This window comes from Neomonachus schauinslandi, chromosome 5 (genome assembly GCF_002201575.2).
Source record: "Neomonachus schauinslandi chromosome 5, ASM220157v2, whole genome shotgun sequence".
NCBI lineage: Eukaryota > Metazoa > Chordata > Mammalia > Carnivora > Phocidae > Neomonachus > Neomonachus schauinslandi.
The window spans coordinates 62,970,841-62,985,129 of NC_058407.1; the positions used below are offsets into that span (position 1 = coordinate 62,970,841).

At 40.7% G+C, this 14,289-nt stretch overlaps 1 protein-coding gene across 4 annotated transcripts in view; it reads left to right on the forward strand.

Moving 5' to 3' along the window:
* The first annotated feature begins 306 nt into the window (after positions 1 to 306).
* Positions 307 to 14,289, forward strand: part of LIMA1 (LIM domain and actin binding 1) — an 88,854-nt gene continuing 74,871 nt past the window's right edge. For all 4 annotated transcript variants that reach the window (XM_021704812.1, XM_044915424.1, XM_021704813.1 and 1 more), the window contains exon 1: positions 307 to 418. The gene's annotated coding sequence lies outside the window, so the exon portion shown is untranslated. The remainder of the gene's footprint in view (positions 419 to 14,289) is intronic.

Below are 14,289 nucleotides of genomic sequence, written 5' to 3' on the forward strand. Positions count from 1 at the left end.
CAAACTGCTGAAACTCTGGGTCAGAGTTAAGGCCAAAGTAAAGAAGAACGAAGCTCAGGGTTTCATTAAAGGAGCGTGGCTCCCGCACAAAGAAGCGCGGGACGTGAGAGGCAGCCCTTGGAAAAGCAGCCACGCCTCTCACGACGCCAAACGCTGCGCGCGGCGGAGCAACACGAACAGCCAAGAACGCAGGACACGCCCCCGGCGGCGCGCACGCCCTTCCAGAGGCCAAACGGGAGGCCGGCGTGCGCGCCCCCGCAGCGGGGGGGCGGGGCGGGGCGGGGCTCTGAGCCGGACCGGGGCGGGGCCGCAGGAGCTGTAGGTGTTGCAGCTGGGTCGGGACAGGTGCGCGAGGTAGAGCGCCTAGGACCCGCGGCAGGGCTGGTAGCAGCACGGAGGAAAGACCGATTTTAGCCAGGTAAGCGCCTTCTCTCTCCATATCCTCCACAGCCGGAGAGTGCGCGAGACCCCGGCTTCCCTCCACAGTCTCTTTCTCCAGCGACTTCTGGGGCAGGGGGAGCACAAGGAGCGTGAACCCCCCCTCCCCCACCCCCCCACCGTCCCCACCACCCCCGACAGAGAGAGTAGAGGAACTGCTGATCCTCTGCTCTTTCCTCACTTCTGGGTACTGCGCTGGGCTTGGGACTAATTATGTAGGGCCGAACCTTTGCTGCCTGAGGGCGGGAGCTGATAGGGACCACCTCTTCCATCAGAAACACTCCTTTCTAACTATATACATTTTTGGTGCGGTGGAGGAAGGCGGCAGTTCGTAAAAATTCAGAATAGTCTCCTAGGGAAATATTCTGATATTCAACTGCTCTTTTCCCATCTTCATTTAAAGCTATTCCCTCCCTCTTCGATTTTTACCCCCTTCCGTTCTGCCAACTGAACTCTAAGACACTACAGCCCTTTGAGGCATTTTGAGAATATAGCAGTCCTTGCAGCTGGATGTGTCATCCTCGAACCTCTATAGTGTATATATCACTGGCACCTGTCACCAGCATACGTAGGTGTTAATATAAGGTAACTGTACACCCGTGGCTACACCTACTAAGCTTGAAGTTGTAGGTGCTAGGAGCCAACCATCTGGCGTCCTTCCTTGCCTCCTTACTGGTGCTTACAACAAGGAGTTTAGCTGATCCTGGTAAGAGATATTTGAACTATTATTGTCTTTCACCTAATTCCAGCTTTCCAAAGTCTGCCTAATCCAGATGGTTCTACTGACTTGGCTTGTCGAGTTGTGGAAGGTACTTAGGGAGTTATCAGTCTTAAGACAATACCCCTTTAGGGGAGAGGCCTTTTGTATTAAGTATTCTTTCTTTTGCTGTTGATTTAAGTGGTTAAACAGAATACTTTTTATCCGCATGGTTACTAATACTATTCACAATGATAAATATTTTAGGAATCATGAAATAACACTTTCTTCTGAGGTCTGATGTAGATACAAAAGATGACCCTCAACAAGCATTTTCTAAGTTTCTGTGGAGTTATAGCCTGGATGAAGGATGATTGTGTCTTAGGTAGACCTTCAAAAAGTTACAGATTTAGCAGGAAAGAAGGCTAAAAAAAAAAAAAAGGTTTGCGCGCACATTTATTTCCTTGTTTTGCATTGACAGAACAGTACATAACATGGTATTAGGTAATTACTTTAGGTACTTATTTCATTTTCTGGACAAAACATTTATTGAGTGCCTCTTGTTTTGTCAGTCCTATTGTGGATTCAAAGTTCCGAATATCCCTACTCTAAAAAAACTTATTTAAAATCAAATGGGTTAAGCAGAATCAGCAGCTACAACTTACAGGTTTGGTGAGATCAGTGTGTACTAGACATCAGCCCAGAGAACTGTAGAAGCATAGAAAATGCAGTTTAAAAAAAATGTCCCCGGGGCGCCTGGGTGGCTCAGTTGGTTAAGCGACTGCCTTTAGCTCAGGTCATGGTCCTGGAGTCCCGGGATCGAGTCCTACATCGGGCTCCCTGCTCGGCAGGGAGCCTGCTTCTCCCTCTGACCCTCCCCCCTCTCATGTGCTCTCTCTCTCTCTCATTCTCTCTGTCTCAAATAAATAAATAAAATCTTTTAAAAAAAATAAAAAATAAAATAAAATAAAAAAATGTCCCTCTTTGGGGTGCCTGGGTGGTTCAGTCGGTTGAGACAGACTCTGCTGTCTTGATTTCAGGGTCCGGTTTGGGCCCCACATTGGGCATGGAACCTACTTAAAAAAAAGGGGGGGGACTTTTCTTCTACTTTTCCTTAAAAACAAAACAAAATAACAATAACAAAAAACTTTGAGTAATAGTGAATTATTTTCTTCATATATTTGTATCGCTCATATTCCTTACGAGGTGTTTTGCCAATGGTATGGTCTTTTTGAAGATGGGATAAGGACCTGTCCCTAATTCTGTGTCAGTTCAGTAAATAGTTGGTGGAGCTGTTTTTCACTGTTCTGTATTGGGCCTCAAAGTTGTTATCATGTAGTCCCTGAACTGTAGAGTTTCTGGGAATAGAATAGTGTATTGGCAACATTAGGAAAACAATGCCATTTTGTAAAATTGCTTGTTTGTGCAACTTTGTTTAACTTGGTACATTCAAGTTTTGTTCCGGACTCTGGTTAAAGGTGGGCCAACTTTCAACTTTCTAATAATTCTAAGAAGAGAAAGCTTTAAAAGTGAAAACAGTTCTTTAACAGCACGTCTTGATGACAGAGGACACTTTTTCTTGCTAAGGTGCCTTCAAAATGTCTCTCTTTTTTGAAGGGGGGACAGGATGGATAAATGAGTGGAGGAAGGGGTCAGAAGTATTTGAAGATTCTTTGCAGTTTTGATGATCTGAAGTCTATGGTAGTCTTTTTTAAATTTTTTTAAAAGATTTTATTTATTTATTTGACAGAGAGAGACACAGCGAGAGAGGGAGCACAAGCAGGGGAAGTGGGAGAGGGAGAAGCAGGCTTCCCGCAGAGCAGGGAGCCTGATGCGGGACTCCTCGCAGGACTCTGGGATCATGACCTGAGCCGAAGGCAGATGCTTAATGACTGAGCCACCCAGGCGCCCCTGAAGTCTGTAGTAGTCTTAAGCACTCTTCATGTAACTGTAGGTTTTTATTAATTGCCTACTGTGTGCCAGTGATCTAGTATACAGAGGATGAACATGACACAGTCCCTTCTATGTGATTGTTTTTCATTTTTCTTATTTGTTTGTTTGTTTATACATAGGCTCCGTGCACAGCATGGAGCCCATTGCCAGTCTCGAATTCATGACCCTGAGATCAAGACCTGGGCTGAGACCAAGAGTCGGACGCTCAACCAACTAAGCCACCCAGGCACCCATTTTCATTTTTTAAATGGAGATTCTGAGTTAATAAAACAGATGGTGGTTGTCTCATTTGGTAATTTGAGCCATGGTACTTGATGAACACATTTCTTTGACATTACTTACCTCTTTTCTTTCTGTTTACACCTTAGGAAAGTGGTCTTCACTGGGAATTTTTGGAAAGGCAGTCAGTATTTGCATGTATTTTGGGTATTTAAAATGATTATGTTGTTTCCTTAAAATGTTTTCAAGTACAATTTTAATGATTGTTCTTCTTAGGGTTTCAAGTTTGTGACTTCCCCCTGATATTTTTTGACAATCATCTGTAATTAACTTAGGGCTTCTGTACCAGAAAGGTTCTTCAAAGACATATACACCCAGACACAAAAGAAGGTTGAGAGTATAGGAGATCATTAGACATCTTTGCCATAAAAGGCCACCTAACCACAAATTGGGAGAATTTGTCACTGTTTATGTTGATAACGAAACTAGTTTTCAGGCATTCTTAATTCCATACTCTCAGAAATAGGTGACTTTTATTTGGATTGGAATTGTACTCTTTCTGCAGATAGGAAAATTTGTGACTTGTCAGGAATTTCCATAAGAAAAGACTTGTCTTTTTCTTAAGGTTACTATGGTCTTTCACTGTGTGTTTTGTGATAGGAAGTTAAAGTACTTTATTTTGGATTGTGTACAGTAATCTCCAGGTGATGTTAAATTACTTAAAACAGACTCTCAAGGTTCTTTAGTAACAAATGAGTGGTTGTAAATTGAGTAGTTTCTTACTTAATGATTGTGGAATTGAGATTCTATGGTAAACGGTACTCTTCCTAGGAACATACTGCTATGTTTATTGTGTGGCTAACTGCAAAGTCCTTGAGACTCAGTCAAATTATTGTGCAAATGCAGATCTCTTTTTATAAAAGGACAAGATTTGACCCAACAAGCAATCCATTATTTAGCACGTCAAATGATTTCTTTATACTTGAAAATGTTTCTAGAGACTTCACATGCGCAGTCATGAAAAGTTAATAAGGTACCATGATATATTACATTCATTTTATTTGCTTTTAAAGAATTTCTTCATAATGCTACAATGAAACTAAGAACTTCCATCTTTAAGGGGGAAAAGATGCAACTTTTTGTTCTTTTTTTTAAAAAGATTTTATTTTTAAGTAATCTTTCCACTGAACATGGGGCTCAAACTCACGACCCTGAGATCAAGAGTCACATGCTCTACCGACTGATCCAGCCAGGTGCCCCCCACCCTTTTATAAAGATTTACTTTTTGTATTTCTGATGACAAGCATGGGGCTATTTTTTCTCTTATTTATCCTATAACAGAGCTTACTATATGGAAAACTTTACAATCCTTCAAACATGTTTTTTCTTGCTAATTTTTGGTTCATTACCCATAGATTAGTAATCCTGATATACTTTTACTTGGTTTTAGATTTCCACAATCTTTTTTTCCCCATAAACTGAAATTTAAGCAAATGGCCCAGGATTTCTTTTCCTCATAGTCAGTCTCACCGAATAGGTAATTTTCAGATTTGGTTTCCACCTCCAGCACTAGATAGGAAACCTGTCTGCCCTTGCATTGTACCCAGTGATTTCCCTGTAATGGCCCTGTCACTGCCCTCCTCCTAACCACTTGGCAACATTTGACCAAGTGAGCATCTTTTTTGGTTATTTCTTTTATTTGGCTTTCTTGGCATGACTTTACCTGGTTGTCCATCATCTAATCTAACACTTCCTCTCATGCCTCTTCACTGACTCACAGTCTTTTTGTCCCTCAAGTGTGGATGTTTGCCATGGTCCAGCATCCTGTTCTTATTATACTCTCTCCCTGTGCAGTCTGATCTATTTCCATGGCTTCAACTAACATCTCCATGTGAGTGATTTGCAGATTATTTTTTAAACCTCTTTGTATATTATATATATAATTCTTGTTTTATTTTCACATATACAAATATGCATACCCATTTAGAAGATAAGAATTACATATGCTTATTATGAAAACTTGAGGAAAAATGCATTTAAAGAAGGCAAAATATTCCATAATCTGTTCCAGAGAGAACTATTTGGTATATTTCCTTTCAGTCTTTTTTTTTCCCCCTTTGATACACACACACACACACACACACACACACACAGGTAATTGGGCGCATCCTATTACAGTAGATATAGTTTTGTATATGCTTTTTCACTTTACATTATGTCATAATTTTCCATGGTATCAAAATTATTTGAAAACAATTATAATGGATGTTCAATATCCTATTGTATTGATACGCATAATTTAACTCTGTACTTGGGTATTATGATTGTTACAACATTATTAACGAGCGAAAAAATTGAGAATAAATTAATGCATAAATCTTTGTACAAATCACACACTATTGGGGCGCCTGGGTGGCTCAGTTGTTAAGCGTCTGCCTTCGGCTCAGGTCATGATCCCAGGGTCCTGGGATCGAGCCCCGCATCGGGCTCCCTGCTGGGTGGGAAGCCTGCTTCTCCCTCTCCCACTCCCCCTGCTTGTGTTCCCTCTCTTGCTGTCTCTCTCTCAAATAAATAAATAAAATCTTAAAAAAAAAAAAATCACTCACTATTTCCTTAGGTTAGATTCCCAGAAGCTGAATTACCAGGTCATAGGGAATAAAAATTAAAAAACACTAAACCTGCTGTCAAATTGCTTTTTGTAAAGATTAGACTGATTAAATTAACATTCTCACCTGCAGTGATTGTGAGGGCCCATCTTATTTTTTAATATTGGATCTTATTTTTTAATCTTTATTAATTTGTTAAGCAAAAGTGATTTAATTTGTATTTTATTACTAGTGAGAGCAAACATTTTTCATATGTTCATTTCCATTTCAGTTTCTTCTGTGCATTGTTGTCTTTTGGTTAATCCATCCCCATTTTGGGGTCTTAAAATTTTAATTATGTTGCTTTTTGTTTGGGGTTCTTTCATTTATTTGGGGCTTTGGGGGAGGGAGTACAGATTTTTTTTTTTTTAAAGATTTTATTTATTTATTTGAGACAGAGAGAATGAGAGAGAGAGAGCACATGAGACGGGGGAGGGTCAGAGGGAGAAGCAGGCTCCTCGCTGAGCAGGGAGCCCGATGCGGGACTCGATCCCGGGACTCCAGGATCATGACCTGAGCCGAAAGCAGTCGCTTAACCAACTGAGCCACCCAGGCGCCCGGGAGTACAGATTTTTATTAGGCCAAATCGAATGAGTGGAGTGATGAAGTGGAAAGTGTACACAAGTTGAAATTGTGGCATTTTAAATTCCTGTTGGTGTGAGAAGCCAGAGCTTGTGATTGTTGGAGTAGCACTGGCAAATGGAAAGGGTGTTGACCTGAAAGTCAGGATTCCCAACCTGGTGTTGGGAACCAACCACTGAGGTGATCTTGGGCAAGTCATTCATCCTCTCTGAGCCTTTTCTGTAAAATGGATGGGTTGGGTTATTGATCCCAAAGACCATACAACCTCTGTGCTGAAAGGATGCTTTACAAGCCACCGCTCTCTAGACATTGTGAAATTATTTTTTGTCCCATACCTAACCGTTCACCCAGTTTAGATATATAGAGCCCAGGGAGAAAGACTGGATGCAGTGAAGGCGATTTTCATAGGGGGAGCAAGGCTTAATGGAACCTAGAGGCACTTTAATGTAGAAGTTGGAAAGACTGGCATTTTTGAGGCACTCCCACAGATTGACACTTGGCAGCCTAGTTACATAAATCATAAAAGCCCTGCTAATCTATGCCACAAAGCCCCATCATCTCTAATGGGTGTACAACAAATCTCATTTTATGACAAGAGGTTTAAGTTGCCAAGCCAAGTTACTTAACAACTTCCACTATTCTGTACAGGAGCTATACTTAGTGGGGTTTTTTCTTAGTCATTTGTATAAGCTCTTCATTTTAAATATTTTTTTAAAGATTTTATTTATTTATTTGAGAGAGAGCACAAGAGGGGGGAGCGGGAGAGGGAGAAGCAGACTCCCCGCTGAGCAGGGAGCCCGATGCGGGAGTCAATCCCAGGACTCCAGGATCATGACCTGAGCCGAAGGCAGTCGCTTAACCAACTGAGCCACCCAGGCGCCCCATTTTAAATTTTTTTAAAGATTTTATTTATTTATTTGAGAGAGAGGGTGAGAGCAAGAGAGAGAGGATGAGCAGGAATGGGAGGGGCAGAAGAAGAGGGAGAAACAGACTACCCGCGGAGCAGGGAGCCTGGCACAGGGCTTGATTCCATGACTTGAGCTGAAGGCAGACATTTAACCGAGCCACCCAGGTGCCCAGCTCTTCATTTTAAGAATATTAATTATTTGCCCTGTGGTCAAATGTTTAACTAGTTATGTGCCTTTTAATTTTATATATGGTAAATTATTATTTACCTATAGATCTTTTTCTTTGGGATTTCTTTTGTTGCTTTTATGTTATGAAGCCTTTTGCCATCTGAAGATGGGTTAAGTATTCACTTTGATTACCTACTAATTTTTATGATTTTTACTTTTTATAATAAATTTTTAAATTTGTCTTGAATTTACTTAGGAGTACCAAAGCAGTCATATCTTCTGAGCTCCAGATCCATATTTCCAACCACTTGGCAGACCATGTAGATATTCCCTATGTACCAGACACTTGTGTCCACCTCGTTCCGTAAGGAGAAAGCTTGAAGTTGTCTTGAATGCTTCATTCCTTCTCTTTTCCTTTTTTTTTTTTTAAGATTTATTTTTTTGAGAGAGAGAAAGAGAGAGTGTGTATGCACGAGCAAGGGGGAGTAGCAGAGGGAGAGGGAGAAGCAGACTCCCTGCTGAGCAGGGAGCCCAATGTGGGACTCGATCCCAGGACCCTGAGATCATGACCTGAGCTGAAGGCAGACCTTAAGTTACTGAGCCACTTAGCCACCCCAGTCCTTCTCTTTTCCCACATTTAATCAATCGCCATGTTTGGTTGATTCTACCCCAACCGTGATAATGGCTCTTTGTCATTGTTCTAATTCATACCCCCCTTTTTTTGCTAAAGTCCTTAGAATTGGTTTCATTTTTTCCCTTTTAGTCCAGAGTTGTCATAAAAATAATAGAATACCGGTTTTCAAAGTATGGTTCCCTTGATTACCTGTTTTAGAATCTCCTGGGGTGTTGGTTAAAGAGGTAGGTTTCCAGGTCCCACTAGACTTACACATCAATATATTTGAGAGAATGGGGCCTGGGAATCTGCAGTATTAACAAGTACCTCAGGAGATTCATTTACACGCTTAAGGGGAAGCAAAGCCCAAGTAAATTAAATCTAAATTTCTCTGGATGCCATTCAAGACCCCCACTTCCACACCCTGACAGCCTATTTTTCCAGGCTTATCTCCCACATCACCATCCACCCACCTGGCATTGTAGCCACACGGTGATTCACAGTTTCCTGGACCCACCCTGTCCCTTCCTGCCTCTGTGCCTTTGCTCATGCAGTTCCCACAGCCTCAGGCTCCTCTCCCTCCTCCCACTCCTGCTTAAATCCTTTTCCTTAGGAGTTCAAATAAAATGCTCCTTTTAAAAAAATAAAGCCTTGGGGCGCCTGGGTGGCTCAGTCCTTGGGCATCTGCCTTGGGTTCAAGTCATGATCCCAGGGTCCTGGGATCGAGCCCCTCATTGGGCTCCCTGCTCAGCTGGAAGCCTGCTTCTCCCTCTCCCCCTGCTTGTGTTCCCTCTCTGGAAATATCTCTCTCTCTCAAATAAATAAAATCTTTAAAAAATAATAAAAATAAAGAAATAAAAAATAAAGCCTTTTCTAATTTCTTCTATTTTAATCAGTGGCTCCCTCCCCAGTCTTCACCTAGCACTTTATTTTTATTTCATTTTTTTACCTCAATACTGTCACTATTTATGAATTATTGCTTCCTTAAAAGATTATAAGTCTTCTAAGTTTGAGAATTCTGCCTTTCCTTTTTATTTGGTAGCCATTATACATATAATAGGCAATTAAATATCATAAAGTATATGAAATATATCTCTTCTTGTAAGCACTATTATATAAAAATGTTTGGATTTGCCTCACACTTAGAATAAAATTAAGATTTTTTACCACTGGTTATAAATCCTTATTTAATCTGGCTGCCACTCAGCTCTGTCATCATCTCATACTTTTCATTCACCTCCTAGCCATATTATTCCTGCCTCAGGGCCTTTGCATTTGCTATTTCTTCCATCCTGAAAACTCCCACATCTCTTCTCTTCACCTGACTGGCTGCCTATGTCCTCTGCATTATTCAGGTTTCAGCTCAAATGTCATTCTTCCAAAGAGGCCTTCCCCAGACCGCTATCTAAAGCATCTGCACCTTTTCCTACCACCACTCCAGTTACTCTTTTTCTATTTCCTTCACTGCACTAATCACAGTATTTAATTGTCCTGTTTCCCCAGTAGAATGGAAGCTTCATGAGAGCAGAGACCTTGTCTGTCACTTTTAACATTATACCTTTAGCAAACAGAGCACTGCTTGACACATAGTAAGTCCTCAATAAGTATTTGTTGAATGCATGAATAAGCCTTTGAAGATAGACTTCTCATTTTCACAAGTCTTGTTTTGGTTTGCAATCCAAAGGTTTTGTTGTTGTTGTTTAATAGACAACAGCTGAGGTAGTTCCATCAGGGTTCAAAACGGGTAGCAGCCTCTGAGGATTTCTGAAGGGAGCAGGACAAAGGGAGGCTGGGCTCACCAGGATTCAGTTTTTGTTTTTGTTTTTTTAAGATTTTATTTATTAATTTGAGAGAGAGCACAGCAGGGGGAGCAGCAGGCAGAGGGAGAAGCAGGCTCGCCAAGCAGGGAGCCCGATGCGGGGCATGATCCCAGGACCCTGGGACCATGACCTTGAGCCGAAGGCAGACAGCCACCCAGGTGCCCCACCAGGATTCAGTTCTATCTGAGTGCAGGTTTTCCAAGGTGATCCCAGGATCAAAGCCACTATTTTACTACCACTGTCAGCATCTATTTCCAGGGTTGTTACTGCTGCCCAATACTAGTCCTTTAGCTCTCACTGCATTTTTAAAAGCAAGCAAAATTGGAATCCACCTGACTAGACAACTTATGGCAAAACTAGAATCCAACCAACTAGAATCCTCAAGCAACAAAAAGTTTTCTTTTGCTTTTCTTTTCTAGAAGAAAAACAAGAAAGCTACCTAGAATCCTCAAGGAAAGGTGAAATTATGTTCATTATACTTACTACATGCCTATTGATTTGGAAGATTTTTAGCAACAGCTGCAGACAAGGGGTTTCTTGTTAACATCTAGTTGAACCAGACAATTGAAATCATCAGTTCTAATTTCTTCCAATTTCTCTTCATTGGGTAGACTTCTTTTTTTTTTTTAATATTTATTTATTTGAGAGAGAGAGCACAAGTGGGGGGAGGGGGAAGCAGAGAGAGAGGGAAAAGCAGACTCCCTGCTGAACACAGAGCCTGACTCGGGGCTCGATCCCAGGACCCTGAGATCGTGACCTGAGCTGAAGGCAGACACTTAATTGACTGAGCCACCCAGGCACCCCGGGTAGACTTATTCTTTAATTCTATTTTTTCTTGAAACTGCCTTGAAATTTTATTAAAAATTACAATAGTTTTGGGGCGCCTGGGTGGCTCAGTCGTTAAGCCTGAGCCCCGCATCGGGCTCCCTGCTCAGTGGGAAGCCTGCTTCTCCCTCTCCGACTGCCCCTGCTTGTGTTCTCTCTCTCGCTGTGTCTCTCTGTCAAATAAATAAATAAAATCTTTAAAAAAAAAAAAAAAAATTACAATAGTTTTTATGGCATCTTATAGTTTTCAAAGTACTTTACTTTTATTCTCTCATTTAATCTTCATAACCATCCCAGGGTGCCTGTGTGGCTCAGTGGGTTAAGTGTCCAACTCTTGATTTCGGCTCAGGTCATGATCTCAAGATTGTGAGACTGAGCTCTGCATCATCGGGCCCTGCACTGGGCGTGGAGTCTGCTTAAGATTCTCTCTCTCCCTCTCTAAAAAATAAAACAAAACAACAAAAAACTGGTAATCCTCACAGTCATCCCTTATGAATATGTTTCTGAGTTGAAGAAACAGAGACCCAAAGAAGTTGATTGACTTTCCCATGCCAACTAAAAGACCACTACTCAATAAATACCTCTCAAAAACTTTTTAAAACAGCATCATCATTTGATGTAATTTTTAGAAGGTAAATATTAAAGTGTATTTAAAACACTAACATTAATATGTTTGTGACCAATCTCTAAGAAATAAGCTGCATAGCATTGATTGAGATAAATAGCAAAATTTTATTTATTTATCACTTCTGTGGCTCTGTGGTTTGTAAGTCTTTGACCAGCCTCAGCTATGCTTGTCCTTGATTAAAGCATTGTTCTGGGTTAGCTTCTCACAGATTTGTACAGAAAGGAGAGATGAGAGAACTTGCCTAGAGAAGAGTCACTTTTCAGTAAACCCGTTTTAATTCTCCTCATGCTTGAAGGGATTGGTTAAATTGATCTGAAGTGGCTTTTCAGATTGAGCAAGTCCTGAAAAAAAAAACACATCATCTAAAATTTCAGATAAGAAGAATGGAAGCCACGCCCTTCCTGGAAATGGCCAGGCATGAAACTAAGAAGCCCTGTATTTGGAGAAAACTTGATTAATTATTAAGGACAAAGGACTGGTATAAGGAGGTTATATCCTTAACGGAAGCAGCCTTCTTAAAATAAGTGTACATATTTCTTCTGCTTTGACGTTATAAAGAAGACTCTTTAACTACTTTGTGTTAATTAAGCATGTAATTGGTAAGACTTGTGAGCATGTGGTTTATAGACATGACATTCAGTTATGTAGGTCGGCCTTTGCTGAGATGTGGCAACTGAGAACTAACATAATACTGTTTTTTATTCATATGACAGATTTTTATTGAGCCTCTACACTGTACCAGGCACTGATGTTAAAGCATGGAATGGTGCAAAGGTTGAGGGAGAAACAGGCTATTCAGAGTAAACCTATGCTTTCTGTAATAGTCTTAGTCGACTATAAATTTCCACATTCTTTTTCCAATTAACTATGCCTTTCTCTACTTTTCACTTTAAATTTGAAGTTACTGACATAATTATCTGTTTTTCTACTTACTGATAAAGATTTTCCTTACTATGTGTGAATAATACTGAAAAAAACTCAATCCACTGGATTATATTTGCCCGTACTATAAGTTAATTATCAACTAGGCAGGGAGAGGAGGAAGAAGAACCAAGCAAATAAATAACAAATTAGATTTGAGAGAGAGGTAGAATCAAACTTGGAGTATATTGGGTAATTTTTAATTTAAAGAAAAAAAAAAGGGGGGTGCCTGGATGACTCAGTTGTTAAGCATCTGCCTTCGGCTCAGGTCGTGATCCCAGGGTTCTGGGATTGAGCCCCATATCGGGCTCCCTGCTCCACGGGAAGCCTGCTTCTCCCTCTCCCACTCTCCCTGCTTGTGTTCCCTCTCTTGCTATGTCTCTCTCTGTCAAATAAATAAATAAAATCTTTTTAAAAAAATTTTTAAAAAAAGAAGAAAAAAAAAGATTAGGAAGGTTCTAGGGTGGTTCTTTGTGACCTAAAAATTTTAGACCAAAGTCCATTTTTAAAGGCTGTAATTGGAGGTTACTCTTTTACCTGTCTAGATAAGATATGTGAAGGTTACCACAATTATGTAAAAAGCTAATTTGGGTTTCAAAAATGCGAGAAGATAAGATATTCAAGCTGATGAACAATGTAATAGCAGCCATGTAGGACGTTAATAGTTATAGATCATTTTCTATGTAGAGTTTCACAGAGATATTGAGAACACCTAAAATGTGGCCCTTACACAGTGAAAGAGAGAGATTAGAGAGATTTAGACTTTTGGGTACAGAGAAATGGTGTCAGGGTTTTAAGAAGTTCTGGTGTTCCTGGTGGTCATTGCCAGTTTCTCTGAGATGACATTAGAGATCCTCTTTTCTTATTGCTGATTTAACAAAAATAAGTTGACCCTGAAATACAGTGTACACTAGAATGGCATTTCTAGTTTATTCTCTGTGCTAGAGGTCATTTTATTTTCATCCCAGCCTCCTAAAAAAAATGAATATGTTAACATTTGACCTTTCTGGGCCTCAGTTTCTTCATCTGTAAAGTGGGACAATAATATTCCAAGTGTGTGACTGTGAGGAACTTAAGAAACATATATGGGGGCGCCTGAGTGGCTCAGTCGTTAGGCGTCTGCCTTCGGCTCAGGTCATGATCCCAGGTTCTGGGATCGAGCCTGCTTCTCCCTCTCCCACTCCCTCTGCTTGTGTTCCCTCTCTTGCTGTGTCTCTGTCAAATAAATAAAATAAAATAAAATAAAATAAAATAAATCCTAAAAAAATAAGCAGACATTTACTGAACACTTACCATGTGTATCAGATACTATTCTAATTGTTTTGCATATATTTATTTGTCAGAGAGAGAGAGAACACAGGCAGGGGGAGTGGCAGGCAGAGGGAGAAGACTGATGCAGGACTCGATTCTAGGACCCGGGATCATGACCTAAGCTGAAGGCAGCCAGGTGTCCCAATGTTCCCTATTTTTATTACCACTACCACTGTCACTTTATTAAGCACTTATTTTAGCACTGAGCTAAAGGAACATTTTCAGAGATGATGGGACTAAGGCTTAGAGTAATTTTCCTAGTGTTACCCAATAAGTAAGTGGTAGACTGAAGATGTCGACTTGTGCAGAAAGGAACCAGGGACAGAGTGGGCTTAGATGTGGAACAGGCTGGGGCATTTGAACTAGCCTGTCTAGTTTCAAGACACTTAGGATGAGACTGGCCCAAACCACCCCCAGATACCAGGAACATGTGTTTTGTAGTAAGTCATTAGAGCATGGACATTGGCATTTGTCAGACTAACTAGTTTTTTGATCTTGTGAGAATTATTTAACCTTTCTGAGCCTCAGTTTCTTTCTCTGTGAGATGAGAATAATATTTGT